Source organism: Erpetoichthys calabaricus, chromosome 2 (assembly GCF_900747795.2).
Source record: "Erpetoichthys calabaricus chromosome 2, fErpCal1.3, whole genome shotgun sequence".
NCBI classification, from domain to species: domain Eukaryota; kingdom Metazoa; phylum Chordata; class Cladistia; order Polypteriformes; family Polypteridae; genus Erpetoichthys; species Erpetoichthys calabaricus.
The window spans coordinates 145,425,417-145,448,131 of record NC_041395.2 but is presented as its reverse complement, the minus strand read 5'-3'; positions in this window follow the sequence as shown (position 1 = coordinate 145,448,131).

Below are 22,715 nucleotides of genomic sequence, written 5' to 3'. Positions count from 1 at the left end.
ATATGGACTGAGGTGCCTGGACTGGCATAGATTAATTTAATCCATGCAGTATATTGAGGTCAAACCCAGAATTGTTCAGTACAGTAAAAGATAATCCCAGTCTACTCTATTAAAGGCTGCTTATACATTTCAAGGATAATAATACATTTGAAGAGTTTAATTTTGTATGTGAGTATATTACATTAAACACGTGCCAAAGATTGGAGACAAAGAGTCTGTCTATAACAAATCTGAATGTGTCTTGTAATATTACTGAGTGAAGAGCTTTCTCTTTTCTTCTAGCTAATACTTTTGCTAGTATTTTACCATCATTATTCAGTAGTGAAACTGGTCAATATGATGCACATTGTTGGATGTCCTTATTTTTTTTAGGAAATATAACAGTTGATGATTGATGTAATGTTTTGGGTAGAATTTTATTCTTGCTCCAGTAACAATAACAAGATCTCAATGTAATTCCACTGGATAGCAACCTGGGCATGCAATTTTTCCACTATGCATTCAGTTTATGACATCTAGTAATTCTGAAAGTCTCAATGGTTTATCAAGTTCTTCTGTACTAGGAGTGTTGTGTGTGTATTTTATCAAAAATTCCTAAGCTTGGACCTTACTTTCTTTACACTGAGAGGAATAAAATGACTTACTGTATTCATTGAATTTAGATCTGCCAGGCTGCAGGAGAGTTTTTACCCCCAAGCTGTTAGACTCCTTAACACCATGCTGCCCCCTGGGATCTTCCACACTGCCTCAACCACCTCTAAAAACAGAACTTTCATACATGCGAGTCACTTTCCTGCAAAGACGAGTGTACATGTAGAAAAGAACTGAAAGTCTCATACTGACCTTTAAGTATTTTGACACTCTTGATATCCTTCTGCTGTGAAACATTCTGACCAGTCATTGTTTACACATGTCTTAAACAACTATTATCATACACTGATAATTTCTGTATTATCTATATCTATTATTTATTATGTATTTATTATATTACATATCTTACACATCAATATTGCTCCTACTTCTTTGTCCTGTCTTTGCACAATGTCTTGCCTTGTTTGTGTTTTAATTTTTAAATTTAAATTTTAATTCTATTTTTAATTTACTATTTGCACGTCATGTTGTTACACTTTGGATACTGAGCTTTGCAATTTCGTCTATCTGTATACTTGTATATGGTTGAGATGACAATAAAGTTCACTTTGACTTTAGTTATTTCTTAGTGCATCATACTTTTTTTCCAGTTGCATTGTTAATCTCCCCAATAAACTTCCGGTTTAGTAATTTGTAGAGCTAAATTCTTATTGCTTTGTCTCCATGCTCATTATAATGGTGACATGATAGAAAAAACTTTTTTTTTCTTGCATTGTCAAAAGATTTAATCCTGATTGTATAGCCAACCTTTTCCTATAGAGTGGCTCTTGAGTTGATCAAAGGAGACTTATGTAATTATGTAATGTAGGATTTACCTAGTTCTATTTAGCAAGCAGGTTTCAGTGAGTAACAATCAATGATATTAATGAAGAATAATAAAAATAATACATTTTATTTATATAGCGCCTTAACCAACACTGTTCACCTAAAGGTTTAGAGGAAAATGTGGTCTTTCCTCAAGATATTCTGATTTTTTTTAATAAAGAACTGTTTTGGTTCTGATGGAAAAAAGCAGTAATCACAAAGTTAATCTCTTGTTTAACTATCCATGCTATGATTGCGATGACTGCTTGGAGCTCACAATAAATGTTGTGAATACCTGTTCATCTACCCTTTAGGATGAATTCTGTAGTAGAATGTAATGCAATTAAAAAATGTTACTTTGGATATATTTTCCTCAATTAATTTAAATTTATGAAATTGGGATATTACACTGTTGTAGTTCTCAAAACTTTCAATAGGTTTTAAAGAGATAATTAAGCATCGATGTAAGTATTTTGCAGTGGCAACTCTGAATAAAAAAGATGATCTAGCTTTCTGGAATATGAGCAATAGGCATTAAGGTTTTAATTTAAAAACAAATTTACGAAATAATCAAAAGGAAAAATACAGGGCTCTTCAAAATGAAAGAGCAGATTTCAAAACTGTATTTCAAACAAACTGTATAAGACAGAAACACATTCTGCACATCACTGGATAGAGAAAAGTTCAAAATTTGGTTCTATGGTCCTTGAGGTTGCATGCACTCAACATGAGCACAATGTGACAATCCAATGGACTCACACTTCGCAAATTACAGCCCGCAAAATAATTTCTCTTGTGGTGTTGTCGCCATTTTACTTTAAATGAGAAGCAGTGCTTGGTGGCATTCAATGGTACATTAGGTGGGCTTTTAAACTTTGAACTTTCCTCTATCTAGTGATGTGCGGAATGTGTTTCTGTCTTATACAGTTTGTTTGAAATAAAATTTTGAAATCTGCTGTTTCATTTTGAATAGCCCTAAATTATAAGCACTGTTAAATTACAAGTCTGCACTGGAGAATATCCATTAAGACACCAGTATAATCCAGTACAGGTTTGGATAGAAAATTTATTAATCAAAAATAAAATACCTGAGAGGGACAAATATAAGGAAAATGTATTCTTCAAAAGTAAGATACGCACAGGAAGAAAAAAGTAGAAGATACAACACAACAGTAAAGAAGACAAATTAACAAGGACTATGCCCTTTTTTGGCCTGGCTACATACAGTCGTGCTAACTAAAGAACTGTCACAAGTAATATGCTTGTTCCTACTCCCCATCCTTCCACCTCTTCAATATACTGGTCAACTCTTCCTCCTTGCAAAGTGAGTTCTTACATCTGCTCCTCTCATAACTCCAGGCTCATGTGTCCCTAATAAGGCTTCCTTCTAGTTTTGTTGCCGTTGAAATCCCTAACCCCCCCTCAGATTTTTGGGTAGGCCCTCTTTCCACAGAGGCTCATGCAAAAACTACACCTCCCAAGAGCCTCCCTAAGTGGGAGTCTGAGACATCATACTGAAGTATTACAGCTGCCACTTAGCAGCCTAGGAGAATTCTTATTTATTTTTATCATGAATCCCTGTGGCCTAAAAAGTGGCAATGAGACAACACATCAGGAAGTAATGACCATCCGGGTTGTGTCCTCATGTAGATTAGACTGTTATCTTGTGTTTCATTATATCACCAAAGAAAAAGCATTTGTTAACAAAACATCCTTGAAGGACATTATTTGGATTGCTAATTAATTTTATGTGAAGGAAAGAGACGGGGTTTGTTCTTATTGGGGAAGTGACGGATATTATAAAGTTTAGTTGTCCTCTGTAACAGCAAAAATAGCAATCTAATTAAAATATTTTCTAAGTATTAAAATACACTTAGCAATCAACCAAATCAAGCCACAGCAAATTTTGAACCAATCGTACCAACTGATTTTATTAATTTAAAGGTACTAACCTTTATTTATTATTAAGCTTCAGTAATCAAAATTTTAATTCCTAAAAGCTAAATTTGGCTAATACAGTTTAGTTTTAAAGGGATAAGGAAATTAATGCTAGTAAAATTGACAGTTCACAGGGGTTTATTTACTGAAAGGATATTTTTTTTTCTTTGATCGAATCAGCTAAACTTCCTACTTCTCAGATTTTCTTGTCTCAATGAACATAATCAATCTCCTGAATTTCAAAGTGGAATTGTTTGGAATATTTCATTTTTAAATATACTTACAAGCATGTTTTACTTGCTAAACGTATCCAGTCATGAAAGCTTACTTTCTTGTTTTTCTGTTTAGGAGATTCATTATGGTGATTAGAAGGTTTTGCCACCAAATTCTGAATAGTGTTGTCAAGTTTAACAATTCTGAAAATTTCATTGCTTATTTTCTTTATTTCCTTTAAACAAAAACCTTGGAAAAACATACCTGAACAATGGCTTTGTTAGAGTTTCTTCTTCTTTCAGTTAAGTGTTTTTTCTCTTTGTCGAGAAGAAAGATGTCTCTCTTGAAGTCTTTTATTCAGAAGTGACTTTTTTTCCAAAAACTGCTTGACTACCTTTTTATTTTTGTTTTCTTTTGTGTCTTGGCATTTGACATACCTATGATAGTGTAAGGCAGTGCCGGATTAACCAATAGGCACATGTAGCATATGCTATGGGCCCCGCAATTTCGGGGGCCCCCAAATGGTGGACCCAATATTTAATGAAAAAGTGTAGCATTGAAAAACTGGTCTTTAAAAATATTATCTTTACGTTTTTAAACTGTAAATTTCTTACACAACAAAATTTTAGGGGCCCAACACATAAAATTCACATAAATATTATAAGATTCTTATTATAATCGATAGTAAAATAATTATTTAGTCCGGTTTGAACTGTTCAGAATCTAAACTTCAGATGATGCAGGCCAAAAGGGCCCCCAAATTTGAAATGTGCTATGGGCCCCCAAAGCTCTTAATCCGGCCCTGGTGTAAGGCAATGGTCCTTTGGTGACACTGCTGTCCTTTTTTGCATGGAAGCGACCTACAGTAATAATTTAATTTCACTTTTCTTGTTTTTTGGCGTTTTCCTTCTGGCTGTTTTAACAATGACATTCTGCTCAGAAAATCAAGACCACGTATATATACTGTTTTGTTAATGAAATTAACTACAGGTGCACTAGAGGGGCAACAATGAGATGACCCCCAAAACAGGAATGGTTTAACAGGTGGAAGCCACTGACATGTTTCCCTCCTCATCCTTTCTGACTGTTTTTTCACTAGTTTTGCATTTGGCTATGGTCACTGTCACTGCTGGTAGCATGAGGCGATACCTGGACCCTACAGAGGTTGTACAGGTAGTCCAACTTCTCTAGGATGGCGCATCAATACGTGCCATTGCCAGAAAGTTTGCTGTGTCTCCTAGCACAGTCTCAAGGGCATGGAGGAGATCCCAGGAGACAGGCAGTTACTCTAGGAGAGATGGACAGGGCCATAGAAGGTCCTTAACCCATCAGCAGGATGGGTATCTGCTCCTTTGGGCAAGGAGGAACAGGATGAGCACTGCCAGAGCCCTACAAAATGACCTCCAGCATGCCACTGGTGTGAATGTCTCTGACCAAACAATCAGAAACAGACTTCCTGAGGGTGGCCTTAGGGCCCGACATCCGCTAGTGGGCCCTGTGCTCACTGCCCAGCACTGCGGATCTTGATTTTGCATTTGCCATAGAATACCAGCATTGACAGGTCCACTACTGGTGCCCTGTACTTTTCACAGATGACAGCAGGTTCACCCTGAGCACATGTGACATACGTATGTGAAAGAGTCTGGAGAAGCCGTGGAGAACATTATGCTGCCTGTAACATCATTCAGCATGACCGGTTTGGTGGTGGGTCAATGATGGGTAGGCATATCCATGGAGGGACGCACAGACCTCTGCAGGCTAGACAACGGCACCTTGACTGCCATTAGGTATCAGGATGAAATCCTTGGACCCATTGGACCCTGTGCTGGTGCAGTGGGTCCTGGGTTCCTCCTGGTGCACAATAATGCCCGGCCTCATGTGGCGAGAGTATGCAGGCAGTTTGTGGAGGATGAAGGAGTTGATACCATTGACTGGCCCCCATGTTCGCCTAACTTAAATCCAATAGAACATCTCTGGGACATTATATTTCGGTCCATCCGACGCTGCCAGGTTGCACCTCAGACTGTCTAGGAGCTCTGTGATGCCCTGGTCCAGATCTGGGTGGAGTTCCCCCAGGACACCATCCGTTGTCTCATTAGGAGCATGCTCCAACATGCAGGCATGCTTACAAGCATGTGGGGGCCATACAAACTACTGAGTATGATTTTGAGTTGGTGCAATGAAATGTCGGCAAAATAGACTAGCCTGCTGCATCATTTTTTCAATTTGATTTTCAGGGTGTCTTTGAATTCAGCCCTCTGTAGGTTGATAATTTTCATTTCCATCAAGCGATGTGGCATCCTTTTGTTCCTAACACATTACCCAGTCCATATCAGTATAGATATCCAGCTGGATTTTTTTTCCCTTTGGGATCTGATGTGTTTTCAAAGTGTTCCTTTAATTTTTTTGAGCAGTTTGTATATTTTTTTAATTAAGGTGTACAAGTACTTGTTTCTTCATTCCAAGGAACAAATAAAAAGAAGTGGCTTATCTGTTTGACAGAAGTTACTACAAGGTGATTGTCTTTACCGTTTTTTTCTCTGGCACCAAATGCAACTCAACTCCAGAAATGCGAGCTAGTGTGCAGATTTTGTGCTTGAGAATAATTTAGGATGAATATACTGTAGTGGTTCGCTATTTAGGTCAAGATATCACTTTTGTTGGTGCTCTAAGAAGGTACAGTGGGTAGTGCTGTCAGAACCGGATTGAATGCCGTGCTTGGTTGTTGTCCATGTGGAGTTTACACTTTCTCTGCATGTCTATATGATTGTCCCTTTGGGTGGTCCGGTTTCCTTCCACATGCAATTTAAGTTTATTAATGATTCCAAATTAGCCTTTTTGTGTGAGTGTGTGTGCATGAGTAGGCCTTGTGATGGACTTTGTGCCCTGTCCAGGGCTATTTCCTCTCTACCAGAATAGACTTGAGCCCACCATGACTGTCAAAATAAGCAAGCGTGAGAAAGTGATGAGATGTCACTTTCAGAATAAAGTTTCAACCATTTTAGAACTACTTTACTGTAAGCATCATCAAAATGATAATTTTCTGAGATTTGTCATCTACATTGCTTTCTTCCAAGTAAGTACAATGTATATTATTGTATAAACTGCAATAAACCTCATTTGAGACAATTACAAATGTTTACCTTTAAAAGTGTTTTTAGGACATAATCTTACACAGTTTGAATATGAATAGAGCAGTAAATACATTCATATTCTTTGTGTTACACAGCACACTTGCAGCCAACAATCACAATGAACATCAAGGGAAAATGTGACCTGTTTTTGTGCACAATATGCTGAATCAATGGGCAGGGCACCAGTCAACTACAGGATATACCTGTATTTCATAAATTAAATCACATTAGCAACTTATTATATGCTTACATAAAGAAACAGCACATTATCTGTAAGTCTCCTCCAGTTGTAAGTGGGTGAAAAGCAGTTACACACACCTTTGATTGTAAGAAGCACATTTTCACTTTTAAAATATTAAAAAATTATGCAGAAGAATAAAGCGTGTAGGTATTTTTGAATATCACATTAAGACATTGGAAAACAAATACACAGTTCTCCAAAGGTGGACCACCGGACTGATGATTGCCATTCAACAAGGAATGGGTCTTGAATATGCTAAAAAGGGTGAGATTTAGTTGCAACAAAAACAATTTAAGAAACCTGGCATAATGTTTCTGTCAAAGTTGAATTGGTTATTAACTGCTGAAGGCCTGTGCGTTGGAGCTGGGGAGTTCTCTACAGCGCATCTTCAACCTGAGCCTGGAACAGGGGAGAGTCCCGAGGCTTTGGAAAACATCTTGTATCACCCCAGTCCCAAAGGTATCTCGTCCTAGTGAGCTGAACGACTTCCGGCCTGTCACTCTGACGTCACATGTGATGAAGACCATGGAGCGGCTGCTGCTTCACCACCTGAGGCCACAGGTACACCGCGCCCTCGACCCTCTGCAGTTCGAAAACCAGGAGAGCGGAGGATGCCATCATCTATATGTTACACCGATCACTCTCCCACTTGGACAGAGGCAGTGGTGCTGTAAGAATTATGTTTCTAGACTTCTCTAGTGCCTTCAACACCATCCAACCTCTGCTCCTTAGGGACAAGCTGACAGAGATGGGAGTAGATTCATACATAGTGGCATGGATCGTGGACTATCTTACAGACAGACCTCAGTATGTGCGTCTCGGGAACTGCAAGTCTGACATTGTGGTCAGCAACACAGGAGCACCGCAGGGGACTGTACTTTCTCCGGTCCTGTTCAGCCTATATACATTGGACTTCCAATATAACTCGGAGTCCTGCCACGTGCAAAAGTTCGCTGACGACACTGCTATCGTGGGCTGCATCAGGAGTGGGCAGGAGGAGGAGTATAGGAACCTCATCAAGGACTTTGTTAAATGGTGCGACTCAAACCACTTACACCTGAACACCAGCAAAACCAAGGAGCTGGTGGTGGATTTTAGGAGGCCCAGGCCCCTCCTGGACCCCGTGATCATCAAAGGTGACTGTGTGCAGAGGGTACAGACCTATAAATACCTGGGAGTGCAGCTGGATGATAAATTGGACTGGACTGCCAATACTGATTCTCTGTGCAAGAGAGGACAGAGCCGGCTATACTTCCTTAGAAGACTGGCGTCCTTCAACATCTGCAATAAGATGCTGCAGATGTTCTATCAGACGGTTGTGGCGAGCGCCCTGTTCTACGCAGTGGTGTGCTGGGGAGGCAGCATTAAGAAGAAGGACGCCTCATGCCTGGATAAACAGGTGAGGAAGGCAGGTTGTGTTGTAGGCATGGAGCTGGACAGTTTGACATCCGTGGCAGAGTGACAGGCGCTCAGCAGGCTCCTATCAATTATGGAGAATCCACTGCATCCACTAAACAGTGTCATCTCCAGACAAAGGAGTAGCTTCAGCGACAGACTGCTGTCACTGTCCTGCTCCACAGACAGACTGAGGAGATCGTTCCTCCCCCAAACTATGCGACTCTTCAATTCCACCCGGGGGGTTAAACGTTAACATTATTCAAAGTTATTGTCTGTTTTTACCTACATTTTTATTACTCTTTAATTTAATATTGTTTTTTTGTTATCAGTATGCTGCTGCTGGAGTATGTGAATTCCCCCTTGGGATTAATAAAGTATCTATCTATCTATCTATCTATCTATCTATCTATCTATCTATCTATCTATCTATCTATCTATCTATCTATCTATCTATCTATCTATCTATCTATCTATCTATCTATCTATCTATCTATCTATCTATCTATCTATCTATCTATCTATCTATCTATCTAACTTTCCTAAGTCATGCTGTGGACTATGTTTAGTCATTCCTGGTGATCCACAGTTCTTTATCTATACATTTAAGGAAAGTGTGCCATGCTGAGATGATGCTTCGGTTTTTCTCTTCATTTCATGGATTTTCCCTTTGTGTGTTTTAATTTTTCATATTTTTGGACCATGGTTTGTATTTCACTTTTCCTGTTTGCTTATGTCTACCTCTCTACTTGCATTTTATGACTTTGCATTATTTATCGTTTGCCTGCATTACAATTGTAAATCCAAGAAGTAACAGTTGTCATTGCAATATCAACTCAAGCTGAGAGCAATTTTGTGTTAGTGTAACATTCATGTGTTTAAATGAGATGAATACCAGTCCACAATAGCCTTAAACAAGTTCAGCATTTTCTAATTGCTATAGGGGGTTCATTACTTTTCATTAGTATTATTTCACCATAACAATCATAAAATCTTCATAATCATTGTTCATAATGTCATCCTTAAAGACAAAAATATTCACATTTTGGGAACTTTGCATTCTTCCCACTACCTGACCCAGCCTTTGTTTTACAGCTGAAATTCTATTTATGTGTGAGTTATTATTTCAGGAAGGACATAAATGCAGAGTTCATCTTCGTGCATATTTCTTTTAAACTTTTTCCTTTTGAAAGGAATTAAGATGTCAGCTGTCAGGAACTCTTAGCTATTAAATTTGCCCTTGAAGAATGGAGGCATTAGCTAAAAGATGACTTTCACCCTTTTAAAGCTTTTTCTTTCTTGATCATAAAATCTCTCTTACTGACAGGTTGCTAAAAGACTACTTGCACATCAAGCTCTTTCAGATCAGTTTGATTTCAGTCCTTCAGAAAATTTTCTTGAATCTGTAATACTTGATAATGCAATGGAATTTTAACTTCAGTTTCTAATTAAAGACCTAAAGACAGATGTAATCCAATGCGCCCCAACTCCCACCATTATTCACATATTACTGCATGTTTTGGGATAAAATTTGCTCAGGAGTTTAATCTGCATTTCATTGTGGTCTTCCATTGAAAACCATAAGATGAGTGCTCACTTTGTGAGGTGTACTGCCTTTTTAATGAATTGCTATCCTTTTTAACCTATAGCCTGAATTTATCTGGGCACAAACGTGTTGTTCTGAATTTCATGGTGGTAAATCTATACTCTTTAAGCAGAAAGCCATCGTGGCATCTTTCTATATCTGGAATAAATTCCAGAAGTGCAAAATATACTGTATCCAAATATGTGCGTTTATTACATTTTAATAATGAATACAAATAAAGAAAACACACAACAAACCACTAAGTACTAAAACAAAAAATCCAAAACAAGAGCCTAACTTCCACATTAACCTTTCCTGTACAGGCCTTAACTTCTGTCTTTCAGCTCATGCACTCACCCTTCTCTTTGATTCTAGCTGTTAGAATTGCCTCTTTGAGACAACTCAGCTGAACTATGGACAGTTAACCACAAAGAGACAATTCCCACCTGTACCCTTCCCAATAAACACCTAGTAGATTTATAATTAATTGAATCATTATTTTATTAATAGAAATAATTAGAAAATATAAATACCAGATTAAGGAAATAGACACAAATAATAATAATTATTAAACCATAAAACAGATGCTCGACAGAAAAGAATAAACACCAAAACTAAATTCCTAAAGGTTCTATAATTCTGAAACTACAACAATATTCAGAATTATAAATTTGGAGACACTAACCATACAACAAGACAAGGAAACAAATCCAAAAAACAAAGGAACAAACCTGTGTTGTGACTGATTTCATTATTTAATGTTCTAGCACCTTCTTTAAATGTTTGGGCCAACCATTATACTGCAACACCATTTTCTTTTTCATGTGGGCGTCATCTTTTTTTGACAACAGCCGTGCTGGCTGCCATGACAATGAGCCCCAGAATTCTCTGGGGTTGTGCTACTTGGATTAAATTTGTTACAATATTTGTGATGATTTCTTTAGTGCCTTTTTTGGTTAAAGAATTATTTTTATGAATTCTCGACTATGATTCTTCGAAAAATTGGGTTGATTCCTGGTTTTCAATCTTTACATGTCTCTGATTTATGACTTTTTCCTAGTCCTTTACAAAATAAAATCCCTTAACTGTCTTTTAGGCAGACCAACCTGAAGGTAAGAAAAGCAAAGCAAAACCAGTCTAAAGTTAAGTCCTCTGGCAAGGTGAAACTCTGATTCAGTTCTGCAGAAGAAAGCTGAGGCTACGACTGGGTTTGGGGGTGAGGCCTTGTGGTCTCTGGTGTCCCATTTTTTCTCTTTGTGTCTAGGTACAGGGTTAGTCCATTTAGGCATTCTCATGTCCTAGCTGAGAACTGCTAACTCCTTTCTAATACATGTCAGTCTAACAGGGCTTGTTGTGAGGCAGTAGCCCTTACCTTTCCATAATGACATGCAACTTTATGACAAATTCTTTTTTGCATGTCTCCTGTAGGATAGTCTCCTGCCTTTGACAAGTCTTACCAGCCAGGTGCTACATCATAAATTTAAATAGCATTTTTCCATTACAAGTACTCAACAAGATTGAGATCTGGTGACTTTGGAAAGCATGCCATTACAACATGATTGATTGCTACAAGATAATGAAATATTGTTACTAAACACTGCTCTACTTATATCAAGACACCCAAAAACATGGCAACCAAATGAATTGTTATAACCTAGGATGAATTATTGAGACTTAGATCATTTTCATGTTTCCTGGCCTCCCACTTGTATAAACAGTCAAAGTACTGTGTTTTTTCTTATCCAAATGTAACACACCTTGTGGTTTTTCATTTATAATAGTCTTTTGTCTTAGGGTCTTTGGCAGCCATATTCCATTAGTGACAAGGTACAACAAGTTATGTTTTTTGATATTTCATATTTGGCACGACTTGTGCACTTTGTGGTTAGTCACTATAGACTATATCCTGTTTGTTAATGTGCTTCTTTTGGATGGATATTTTTGGTTGGTGATCTGTGCTCTACACTACACTGTCACTATAAGGGTTGCTGTTTCTGACATCTCCACTTTCATAAATACCTTAGACATTATGAATGGGTATCAGTTTTTTCAGTCCCCTGCTGCTAACAGAAGATACCTTCATAGTCAAAAGCGAAATTGTGGGGAGATCTCCTTAAACACGACTGACTTTGACAGATGAATAATTTGACAAAAGACATGCCTTTTTAATAAAAATGTATTACACCAAATCCAAGTCATGAACTTGCTGGTTTGATTTAGAATGATCCACAGGGACATCTTCCTTTTTATAGGAGCTCTTTGAATAAATAAATACATAAATAGATAAATAAGTTAGTAAATAAATAAATAAATATACACACACACTTTGGTCTGAACACACACTGGAAGAACTATAATGGAAAAAAATTCAAAAGACAGAAAAGTTCTGACTTGGCCAGTGAGGGATTATACAGACGTATTGCTATTGTATAAAGGAGTCCCATTTGCGTTTCTTGGCACACTTCTGCCGAATAATTCATTGGCTGAAAATGCTCAGTGTTAGTGTGTCAGGGAGAGGATGTGCAGCATTGTTCCTAATGGCACTCAGTTTTGTTTTAATTCTTTCATTCACTACCATCTCCTGGGGGTTCAGAGCGTGTCCTATAACTGAGTTTGCCCTTTTAATTAGCTTGTTCATCGGGCTTCTCTTCAATCGATGTTACCAGCTCATCATACCACAATGCAGAAGATCACGCTGGCCATCACAGAGTTATAGAAGATAAAAAGGAACACAGTCTCCTAAGGAGAAGGTCTTTTTTTAATTTTTGAGTCTTTAAAGGCTTAAAGGTGTAGAAGTCTAGGGGAAAAGATGTACTGTAAAGAAGACAAGGCTATGCAGCTGTCACGACAGATCTGACAGGATTTTCATAGTAAGAATGACTCAGTGGCTTAAAAACTTCATTATACAAAGGCATGGTGTCATTAGTTATATTCTTCTAATGCTGTTATTCAGTTCTTCCTGTGAAAACATCAAACATTTTTGAATGTATACTGGAATAGGAAAAATACATTTTATTTCTGTGTGAACACTGGACAGAAAATATTTTATTAAATAAGTCCAGTTTTAAATGTATTTTGCCACTTTTAAACCCATAATTTTAAACTGTCCCATTACCTGGCTGACTGACCCACAAAAGGAGCTATAGGCGTTCATTGAGAAGCGTTGTATGTGTAGATTTTGGGTGGCACACATAATCCTTGGCTGACTACAGAGTAAGTACGGGTGCATTCCATTTCAGTGCAATGCATATAAATAGCTGTTTACTTTAGCCGTGGCTTATCATTCTTTTTCATTGTCAGCCCTTGATAGAATACTCTGCACTTGGTAAAATGAAATTACAAAGACTACAGTCCTTAGGTATATAAAAAAAATCTATTAAAGTCACTCTTTGTGTGTTGTAAATATAGCATGCCACTGCTATAGCACATTTATTTGACAAATTTTCAGGGCTGCAATACATAATACTGCAGTCTTTTTAATACTGAAAATGCAAAGCGATTTAATGCTTCCTGGTTTACTCAGTTGTAAAGTGATTTGGAACCAACATCCCATAGTCAGATTAAGGAAATCAATTAAAACTGTGTCATAAATAAGTTGATAACCATGACATTTATTATAGATGTGCTTAACAATGAGCCTAAATGGATTAATAGTCTAAACAGTCATATTGTGTCTTCTGCAATTGTGACCCTGCAAAAAATGCAGATGGCATTTTTCCATCCATATACTGTAACTAAAACTTGTTTCCTAAGTAAAGCTGCACTTGAATAGTCGTCTTATTTTACTCAACTGAGCTTTATAGGAGAACAGAAAGGATAAGGACAGTAGTAATGATTTGGGATAGGGATACATGTTTTTTATTTCCAAAGCTTGAGTAAAAGTGGCACACACATGATGCATTAAGCTCATAATACCAGTGATGCTGAAGGCTTTTTTAGTACACAATTACGCTTTTCATTCTATTCTCTTTTTTTCTTCAGTCATTCTTCTGACACTGAATGGCATTGTTTTTAAGGATATAGTAGTTGCATTTTATGTAACAGTTACCAAAAGAGGTGAGGGTTATTTGAACAAAGTAAGAAGAATAAGCTGCAAATATTTCCTCTACCACTGCCTAAAATAAAAGATCTTCAACTTAAAATTCCTAATCATGTGTATTCCTGGGAGAAATTTCCAAGGACAAGGTATAATTTTGAATGTAACGAATTCCATTTTGGAAAATGAATATAGAAACTACTGAGAATATGTTAATATTCTAGTTCATTTTGGAACTCCATTGAGGGATTGGCTTAATAACAAAAATATTACATTTAATTCTTTCTGAATTGTTAGCATCTGTCGGTTCTTTCCATCATTCTCCACTGGCACTAGGTAATTTAAAATACCCAAGTCAATCCCAATGAATTTAAATGTTTTAGAGTACGTCTGTTCAGTAATCCTAATAAAATCATTTTTAAATTTTTTTTTCAGAATGCATTAAGAATTTCTTAATTATTTAGTGAATGATGGGAATCAAATTCCATTTTAATAACTTTCCTTGTGTGTGTGTACTGTATTTGTATTAAATATAGCAATCCAAATTGTTTACAGATATATCATCATTTACTAATTACAATTATCATGTATGCTAATGATTTACTTTGTCTGCATAACAACTTGCTTGAAAGTGTCTGATCTTAAACATTTAAAATTTGACAGTTTTTTTTTTATTTAACCTGCTCTGGTATTAAAAAGGCTTTGAGGAAGACAACACATTTACATTTTGGTTTGGCAAGTGAACCTGATATGCTTCAATGGAGCTCTTGTTCGTGGGTGCTCTCAGTCTTGTTATCTTACTGCTTGGCCACCTTGCCTCCCGGTCTATGAATTGAGGCTTTTCCATTTTTTCCTTATTGCCTGTTTATCTGTTTGAGACAAGAAGAGCTTCGCCGGGTCCAGGAGGCAAGTTGGATTCTTTCAAAAAATGCAGAACTTATGATAATGTTAGTTGGAAATGGTCAGTCTAAAATATTTATATTTTCTTATTTTTTGGCATCCATTGATGTTTCGGACTTATTTCAAATAGTTTGGTGCTTTTCCAGATCAGAATGGCCTTAACCTTATCTAGGTCCATACTCAAACCATTTGTAGAAATTCGATATCCTAGAAATAACACTAATGTATAATGAAAGTGATATTTATAAGATAATACATTTTCACTGACTAACTTTTCACAACTAATATCTTTCACATGTTAAACATGTTGCACATAATTGTATGAAAAACTTAAAATATTGTTGGTGTAAACTTGTACGTAAATGTCTAAAGCATCTCTGAAGTATTATTAAGAAAAGACTGAAATACCTCAGGGCCATTTGGCAATCCACGTGGTATCACTGAATACTCATAAAGTCCATATTAGAACAGTTTTTTTCACTCATATTCTTTATTAATCCTTTAGGAGCTTGTAAGCACTACAAAGGTTTGATTTTGGACATACTGTTTATAGTTGCTACGCCTCTTGTCGTAGCACTGTGCCTATTCAACATGGTCATACCCCACAGAATGGAATGAAAATAAAAGAGCTCATGACAAAATATTAGTATGAGTTAAGACAGTTATCCAAATTAATGTTAGGACTCTATGCTATGCTTTGCTTGCTATGTTTTGTTTGACTATGATTTTGCTTTAGCCTTTTTGCTTTAATGATTGACACTGATGGTGTTAGCTTTTGCTAGCAGAGCATGTCTGTTTATTCCATTGAGCATCTTCAATCTTCTGGTTTATCTATTGCTCTAAATAAAAAAAAAGAACACTCGTCACATGATTGTCCCCAGCTGATCATTACACAATATTGTGTTGCAAACTATGTTATTGGTCTTGACAAGCAGAAAAAAATTCATTGACAGCTTAAGGTTGATTACAGCTGCCCAACACAGTCTACGATAGTTAACCACAAAATACCCTATTTGTCCTGTTTGCATGGGTCTTGGGATCTGATTAGATGTTTCACAAACCTCTGGCAAAATTGATCTAGGTCTTCTCATTTCTAACAGTTGTGCATTGCAATTACTGTACATTTGTCAGTGTTAGAAGTAAACTGTTTACTTCCTGTAGGATGTTCCATAAATGGTGACCTGCAAGTCCTTTTTTTTCTGCAAATGACCAGTTCCTAAACACTGACACTAATATTGGTTCTCAATCAGTGTCTATTAAAAGTATTCCAATTAATAAAATAATAATGAAAGATATTTTTGCTTTATCACTTAAATAAATGTTAAGCTGAAGGTTAAAGTTAACCTGCACTGAATCAAGAAGCCTTTACAGCAATTTGGGTCATCTGCCAAATACTGTATTCATTCATTGGAGGTTTATAAGTTGTTGAATTATAGAAGCTGAAGGCTTACGTTGCACATCGTCCTGATCAATGACAGGGTGCTAGAGGGGAAATGTCAGATTTTTAACCAGTATTTGTATTGCCTCCTGCTCCTTTTGTAGTTTGTTTGATTTCATAATAAACCTTGTTCATTTCAGGAGTTATGAAGTCCAAATCTGCTTGAAAAGAAAAGGCTGGCCACTATGGCTTTAAAATTAAATTAATAATGGATCAGACAGTGAATGGTGTTCTTTGAGGGGAATTCAAAAGCAGTGTCAGAAAAAAAGTGCCAAATCAAAATCAAAAATAATGCAGGAAAGAGAGTGTCAAATCACAAAACGGAAAGGAAACAATCCTCACAGGTCAAAGGAGAATGCTGAATGTAGTTTAGAAATACTTTTTCAAAATCATTAGAATATGTTGATGTTTATTTATTGTTTAACCCCAACTTTTGGACATGTGGTAATAATGCTTAGTGGTGTCTACCAGTCATGCAACTGGAAATGGGTGGGGGCTTTTTAGCAACAGGGATATGGCTGATTCCATACCAAAACATAAGAAAATAGCAGTAAAGTATACTATAAGAAATTAAATAGTGAAATGTAAAATAATTCATAAAACATTAAACAATAGAACAATCCAAAAATACACAATAATTAACATTTCATTGTAAAGACAGTAACATGTAATTGTTGACTTTGGATTTCTGAAGACTGCACATGGAAGAACTCCAGGAGACATTAGAGAAAGTTTTGTTCTACTGTTCCTGTAACCTAGTGAACTCTAAAATGATTTGGGACTTGGCCCAAAAATGAGCCCTAAGTGAACACTTTCTTGTGTGAGATGAAAGAGTGAGTTATCAAGTCAATGCAAGTGGGTAAGCCACCCAACATGTCAGACAGGTGACTGAAAACAATGCAGAGCACCCCATAGTGTGGTATTGTTTTAGCTTGTGTCTTGCTTTGTGCTTTATTGCAAACTAACTGTGCTACCCATATAAGTAATCAACGTAGACCTCAAGTTTTTCATTTGATACAAGGGTTGTCCATTTGGTCTGGTATAATAATATGCAGAATTTTCCTCTTCAGATAGAGTTGCCTGTTTTCGTCGCTTTCTCTAAGCATTACTTATCGAACTGACCACTCTTACAGCCAAAGTGTTTTTTTGGGAAAATGCGGTGAAGGGCGCTAATGCATTGGCCTGGTTTAGCAGCTCTAGTCTAGTCATATTGGGTCTTTGATTACCTAATGTTTGCGTTGATTTTTCATTATTTTCACCTTTATTTTTATCAGTCATTAGCTCACGGCTATAAACCTCATTCACACAGCCCTAGTAGGTGCAAGAAAGTTGCTACCATGCTGCTGTTGCTGCAGCTTTCTATTTTTGGACCCTTACTTGCTATTTTTATTATTTTTGATTTTTTTACCCTTCTTCTACATGTTTTGCCAATTTTTAAATTTTGCTTCCTAACCATAGCAACCAGACAGAAATGCAGACATCCACTGATACTTGTCTTTTCATTAAGGTGGATAGACCCCATCAGTTTTGATCAATCTTCTCTCCATGTGGACAGCTGCAATGAGGCTGCTACCAATTAAATTTTCTAAAATGTTTTCTTTTTCCACAGTTAAAATTATGATAATTCATAAACTAGCATGAAACTGAGATGTTAAATAGATATTTAGTGGGAGAAATTTTGGAGAGTAACCATAGGTTCAGATTCCTCCATTCTTTGTTTTGTCATTTGAGACAATGCAGCTTTTACATCCCAGATAAGTTGGACACAGTCGTCATGTAATTACACAGTTTATTCTATACATTCTGTGTTAGGTGCAACAGAATTCATCAATACATCTACTGATGACCCAATATAAATAAATTAAATTTGTGTTGCAATGTAACTGTAAAATAGGTCATGCGACAAAACAGGAAAGAGGAGTGAAAGCAATAATAGTATGAAGGGTGAAGAGTTTTATGATTTAATATCTAATATTCTGTTGAAAAGCCCCAAATATAAATATTGTATGAGCTGAATCTGATGTACAGGGCTGACAGTCTACATAGAATTCTCTACTCTCTTTTTAGCTCCATTTCATTTATATTTTCATCTATATTCATGTATTTTCAATGCTTACTCCCTCACCCAACCCTGACTTTCAAGGACTGTCTCCAAAAAAAGATTTAGAGCTTTTAACTATCTTCTTCAGATTCCGGAGCACCCCAGCTGTGCTGCTAAAACAGTTTGCTTCTTGCATTTTCCATACCAGAAGATGCACATAATTCAGTTAACCATTTCTGTTTCAAGGCAAGATATTTGCATACCCAAGAGCATGCTTACATAAAAAGGATTTATTACAACTTTGCATACAGTACAGTACCTAAAGAAGTAAGATTTTCAGCAGAAAAGGCTTTGATTGAAAAGAAATGCAGCAAGTAGCTATACTCAAAGGAGAGGGTTGGAAACATTAATAAATCCAAACATTTATATTGAGCCCTCCAATAATGAAAGCTGTGTACTGTGGACTGCTTCATTGCTTTTCTCTTTGCTTACAATCATTTTTTGCTGATTTCCCTTGTGCAGTAAGTACATAGTTTTACATTATTTTATGTTCCTGTAGTTTTTTCTTTAAACGGTACAAATGCTTGAACCACATATTGAACATGTTGACTATTTTCTGGTAGCTGGAGGCAATAGAGAGGAGGGTGATATTTTAATTGTGGCAACATGAATCTGACTGGAGTCAAGGAATGTGATAATACAGTGCCATTTTGTTTGACCAAAAATAATCAGATATGAAATGTTATAATTAAACAGTTAATAAGCTCAGCTTCAGCAATGTAATTAGTCTGTTTAATTCAGTGACTTAATTTGATGATGCTTTATAAGTGCCAGTAATTGAACAGCAATTTCATTTTAACTAATAGTTTCCCCATTAAATTCACATTTCATTTATATTGCACAAGCATTTGTTTCCTCATGAATGGCAAATAACATGATTATGTCAGCATTAAAAATAATTTTTTGCAGATTTTGTGGAAAATCAGATTTTGCATAGCATGGTATTTTTAACCTACTGTTTAGTAGTGTTAAATCTGAAATATTTATTTTTGTAATATGCCTTTGAGGATTCTACAGCAATTAGTACTACTGCCTCACAACTCAAAAGATTGAGGTTTGACAGCTGGCCCAGTTAATAACCTGTTTGGAGTTTGCATTTTCCAGGTTTCTGATTTGATCCTATGTTCATGGATGTGTATATTAAGTTAACGGGAATCCCTCAATTCCCACAATGTAGGTGTACACATTCATGTTCTTTGTGATGAACTGGTGTTCTTTCCTGGGCTGGTTAGTTGTTCCATACAACTTAGATTGGACAGATCTGCAAAATTCATGTTATTTGCATTCATGAACACAAAAAAAACATATATTTTGCCACACACGTGCGCTTGGGAGACAGTTTACGGGCTCAAATAGATTCAGTTACCCGCCGAACCAGGGGTTGGCGCTGCCCTCAAACTCTTCTTTCCTTTCTCCTGGCAGAATTGAAGAAATCACCCAATAACATCACTTCCGGTTCCAACCCTCAAGATCACGCCTCTTCCTACACATCACTTTCTGCAGACCCACCTATACTGTATATACTACCCTCATTGCCTTTTGTGACAGTTTTTTTTTTTAACTCTGTCTGTAAAGACATCATTTTTTTGTGGGCGACAGTATATGGGGAATTCCCCCAAACCTTTGTGTTTATTTTACTATATATATATATATATATATATATATATATATATATATATATATATATATATATATATATATATATACACACACACACAAAGTTTCCACAGTTTTTTTAAACTTTATTTATTAAGAATTTCTAAAACAAATTACATCACTTTTTTACATAGTCACCTTCATTTGCAATACAATTTTCCTAGCGTCATACCAACTTTTTAATACCCAATTACTACTCCTCCCGCCTTCACCATTTCCAATGAAAATATAAAAGTGAGGAAACTTTTTGAAATCCCTTGTGTGTATATATATATTCTATATATATATATAGAATGTTTCCATTGCATTACATTTATGTACAAAATTGAAAATAAATTTAATTACAATTTAACAGATTACATATTTATTCATGTATGCAACATTATTCTAAATCAGTTTACTTGTCAAGTTCAATTAAAATATTTAGTCAGTGTAACATTTTTAAACATATATGTAAATAAAACAACACTCCATATTCATTGACTTACATGTAACTTCTCTAGTTTTTGTCATGTCTTAGTTTTTTTAATCCTAGATTTCGTTTGGTGGCCTGTTGTTTGTATGCCTTTTCTGATGTGTTCTTATGAACCATCCAGCTGTAGTCTGCCATCATACTGTCATCCCAATGTCCCTATTACCTTCTTTCCATGTCGTTGATATACTGATAGACTGTTTCACCCTACTCTTTATTCACTGTTACGAGATTTTCATGGAAATATTCCAAATGCTTTAAATACTTAAAATTAACTAATTCTTTTTTTCACAATTTTTGTATAATTGGAGTCTTTATTGTTACCAAAAAAACTTTCTCTCTTTTCAACTAGTTTCATCCCACCATCAAATTCTGCATCAGAAATCAGTTTTCTAATATTAGGTCTGGCAAAAATGCCCAATTAGCCTCAGACAAACCTCTAAATGTTTGGCAGAAATACATAAAATAATCTCCATTTTTGACAAGGCTTTTACATTAAACCAAGCTTAATATAAAGCAGTGGTAGCAGCACATAATCTGGACCCATAAGGCTAAGTCTGATGATGTTTTGGCACCAAGCTGTAGCTTTCTTCTAGCTGACCATTCCTTCTGAACCCATTGTAAAATTTTGGCTCTGCTGTCCCACTCGCATGAAACACCTTGAAATTGTGCACACTCTGACTGTTGCTATGACTAATCACCATGTTCAATTCCAGCTATGTTCTGACCTGTACTGTGTTTAGGTGGTGAATTGTCTGTGAAGTGCATGCTCAAAGATGTGATGATGATACCATAACATTCTCAGACCAATTTTTTTCTAATTGAGGGTCACACTGTGCCAGTGCTCATCCTAGCAGTACTGGGTCCAAAGCTGGTACTAACTCCACTGTGGAGCATCAGCGCACTACAGGCCTGGTTGTGGCCAGACCCACTCTCAAAGATGACACATTAGTTTAGCCAAGATTAGTAACTACTGTATTTCTCAATAAATATAGAAAGTTAAAGCATAAGATTTCATATTTTAATCTATTTTTAATGAATCTCTAGCAAACCCTAGAAATATTTTAAAACTTAAAATATTCATATGTCATATATTCATATGCAATATTATATTAGCCTTTTCACATCTGAATTTGTCAAGTCATAACATATACATTTGAAAAATAGAGAGCACTACAATCTTAACGTGTATTAAACAATGTGCAGGTGGCTTTGCCTATTTTTTTTTTTACTTATTCTTTATTTAACAGATACCTTTCAAAATTTGCAGTTTACTCACTAGAGTGCTACAGAATATAATACAAATATGTTTAGTTAATGAAAAGTATTTTTATTTATAAAATATACATATAAAAATTAGGAAGAAAATCCATTTAAAATCAGACAATTTTGGCATAAAATGTAAATTGTGCAAGAAACAATTTCTTTGCCATTTTTAATACAGAGAACTAAAATATAGTATCAATAAGATGTCTTGTGGACCAAACAGTCCACAGAAAAATTTTAAAATGCATTGGAAAAAATTGTTTTACACAGTTTGTGTAGCACAAGTAAAGGCATGTCTTTGCTGTACTGTATTTTTAACTCTTTTACTTTGCCATATCTTAATTTTTTAAAATCTGATTACGATTTTCATATTTTGAATTCACTGGAAATCAGGGTGCAGCCCCTTCAACATATCCAGGCTACCCCAGGAATTTATCTGTATAAGCTATCATCCTGTAAAAGTCAGCTTGAAAACCTTTAACATGAAAATGATAATTGAAATCTAGGATCTTCTGCCTTGGTTTTTGTGTGAAAGAAAACTGTAAAATTACCTGGGGCCTCATGTATAAACGGTGCGTACACACAAAAATGTTGCGTAAGCCTGTTTCCACGCTCACATCGTGATGTATAAAACCTAAACTTGGCGTAAAGCCATGCACATTTTCACACCAGCTAAATGCTTGGCATACACAAGTTCTCCGCTCGGTTTTGCAAACTTCTCTGCTCGGTTTTGCAAACTGGCAGCACCCAGCGTCAAAGCAGTGCTTTTGTTTCAGTGTGGTTTCCCTTTCTTTTTTAGATCCACATCCCTGATGCGGCTTTATCAAATACACTGAAATTAACCGCAAATTGTTTATTAGCTTGTGACATATGATTATAATTAAC